This window comes from Nannospalax galili, unplaced genomic scaffold, assembly GCF_000622305.1.
Source record: "Nannospalax galili isolate Female #2095 unplaced genomic scaffold, S.galili_v1.0 scaffold1017, whole genome shotgun sequence".
Classification (NCBI taxonomy): domain Eukaryota; kingdom Metazoa; phylum Chordata; class Mammalia; order Rodentia; family Spalacidae; genus Nannospalax; species Nannospalax galili.
The window spans coordinates 2378307-2381450 of record NW_008340940.1 but is presented as its reverse complement, the minus strand read 5'-3'; the positions used below and the strand labels follow the sequence as shown (position 1 = coordinate 2381450).

At 38.9% G+C, this 3144-nt stretch overlaps 1 pseudogene; it reads right to left on the bottom strand.

Annotated features, from left to right (window-relative positions):
- Nucleotides 1-1143: 1143 nt before the first annotated feature.
- LOC103736714 lies at nucleotides 1144-2931 on the bottom strand (annotated as a pseudogene).
- Between the last annotated feature and the right edge of the window lie 213 nt (nucleotides 2932-3144).

Below are 3144 nucleotides of genomic sequence, written 5' to 3'. Positions count from 1 at the left end.
ACCACATTAGCATAAATCTAGGTATGATGGACAGGGGCCCATCAAGAACACCAGAAGATATTTCTGTCATTCAGGAAATTCCAAGGGGTTTAAGAGTTCTGTGTGGATCCAAATCCATGACAAAGGCCAAATACATACTGTATTTTAAATTTCATTTTATATTTATTTATTTTATTTTATGAGTGTTTGGCCTGCATTATGTAAATATATTCATGCCATGCCATGCCTGCAGAGATCAGAAGAGGGTATCAGATCCCCTGCAATTGAGTTACTGATGGGGTTGTTAGCCACCATGTAATAGTTAGCTGGGAACTAAACCTGGGTCCTCTGCAAGAGCAGCCAGTGCTCCTAACTTCTGAGCCATCTTTCCAGTCCCATATACTGTATGCTTTATTGTGTCACAGGAATTATCGATCTTATAGAAACCTGAAAATAAAAACCCATAACCAATACAGGTCCTTAGTGTTATTTGAAGTTCTCATATTTTAAAAATATTTTATTATTTTTATTTTATGTGTAAGAGTGTATTGCCTAAATGTATGTAAGCACATTTGTGTCATGTAATGCCTGCAGAGGTCAGAAGAAGGTGTTAGATTCCCTGAAACTGGAGTTACAGACAGTTGTTAGCCACCATGTGAGTGCTGGGAATCAAACTTGGGTCTTCTTCAAGAGCAGCCAGTGCTCTTAACTGTTGAGCCATCTCTTCAGCCCCATAAGTAAAATATTTTTAAAAAAGAATAATTAAGTTAAAGTTTTGTTCTTTTATAAATAACTGCAGGAAATCTACACAGAGTCATTTAGTCACATAGCTTCTTTCTGGTACGTATTTCTGCTACATTTAAAAATCCTTATTCAAATCATTCTCTCTCTCTGTTTCTGTATTTTTAAGAAGATAATATTTTTAAACAAAGAAATGTCTGTTACTTAGTTAGAGTGCTGTTCTTCCATTTGCTCCTGGAAGAAAGAAAAAAGAAAGATTCCTATTTTTTCCTCTACTCCCAACTACAAAACAAACTGAAATGATCCAACTCTTAACGTAAGATGGCATGGAGCCTAGCACTGGAGCAGTTTTCAAGCTAATTTCCTGCTATGTGCTGAGTACAATTATTTACATTACTGAGGAATCTGTTTAATAGATTCAAGTCATCCCAGAGCCTCCCTCAGCAACAACTCATTTAAAAAGACCTGAGCACTGGTATCTATGGGAACATCAAAGACCATTCTCTGCCTCTCCTCTTCTTCCCCTCATCTTATTCATCCATGTCTGCTAAGTCATCACTGTTTTCTTCTTCTTCTTCTTCCTGTTCCATCACTTCATATTCATCAGGACCCATTTCTAATCTGGCTATAGGCACCCTGGATGTTGGACATGCCATGTATAATGGTAACACTAAAGATCTTGTCCTTAAAATACAGAAAAAAGAGGGGGTGTAATATCCTTCCATATACCCTGATGTTGTAGAAAATGTGGTGCAGCTAGTAGTGTATTATATATTCAATCTGGGCTGATAACCGGAAATTCATCAACTAGCCTAGGTCCTAGAACTTCTTCAACATCCCCTCTAGCATTTTTCTCCAATAGCGACTGTCCCACCCTCAAGCTTTCTCAGAAAGTGCATCTTTGACATTTTAATATTAATTCAACATGTGCAGGTATAGTGGTGTGGGTGTACAGAACTGAGTTCTGGCAGAAATGATGTGGATACTGAAACTGTAATAGCACCAATTGTTGCTACCCACTTTGGATCATAAATACATTTGAAAACTTGGTCCCTGATGACCGGGAAACCATCTGATACAATACAGTTGACATGGGACATAAACCAGTCAGCAAAAGCAGTACTTACGATAAACATGTCAATAGCAGCAGGATACAGTTCCATTTGGTCTGGGCATCTGAAGAAAACTTTCATTTTGCCCTCTATAACTTCCACTGCTACATACTGACTCAAGCCAGTATGTACCCAGAAGGTTAAAAGGAGACAGCGTTTCAGTAACAAGGACAGTGTCTAATAAATCTTCACAGCTACAGTGATTTCACAGTGCCATAATTCTTGACAACACAGGGAGCACTACTTTCCATTTGGATCCGGTATGAACACTGATAATCATCCGGAAGCTTGCAATTGCACTGAGCTTCTACAGCAAACAGGCCTTTCTTAGAAGCATCTTCTTTCAACAGCAAAACCATCCGAAGACACCTGGGCTCCAAATATTTCTTGAGATCATCCTGGGGCCTTTGTAATAACAGCATAATGGTCACTGTATCTTCCTACATCTATGAAGAGAGATTTCCAGCACTGATTCTTCCGTGTTTTCTTCTCTTCACAGATCGGCTAATGATTTTTGCTATGTCTTCTCCACAGTGGACCATGACTTTATAGCTGGCTAGGTCTTCGCCTGGCATAGCAACAATTGATTAGGTAGTCTACAGAGGTAAGATGGGGGTTGGTGAGTAGGCAGTGACTCCAGGGGCTCGACCTTGAAGGTCACCATCTTGCCTGATCACAGAGATCCATTTGCCTCTGCCTTCTGAATGCTGGGATTAAAAGCGAGTACCACCACGCCGCCTACATTCAGATATTTTTTTTAAAGTATCAAAACTAAAGTTATATTAAATGTTTTGAACCCTGAGAATAAGGGAAAGAGAATCAGAGGGTGGCTATTTCAAAACTTTATGGTAGATTTGGGCACAGAACTCTCTTAAACCAGGTAGATTTGGGCACAGAACTCTCTTAAACCAGGCACTCCCAGCTATACTGAAGAAGGAAATAAAAAATCACAGAATAAAGCAATTGCTGTCAAAGAATGCGATATTTTTACCGCTTGAATCTTCTGAAGAGTTAGAATCCAATAAATCAGCAATAGATTTTTTTCAGAAGGTTTTAAATTTCCTCCAGGCACTACCTACTACCTACTTCTGTATATCATTTTTACATCCATAAAATGTATTTTTTTTATTTTAAAATTTTAAATTGTATTTATATGTGGGGTAGGGTAGGGGTTATGCACATGAGCTCATTGCTCCTGAAGGCCAGAAGAGAGCACAGGCTCTCCTGGAACTGGAGTTACTAAAGGTTGTGAGTCTGCTGATATGAGTGCTGAGAACCAAATTCCTATCCTCTATAAGAGCAACAGTGTTCT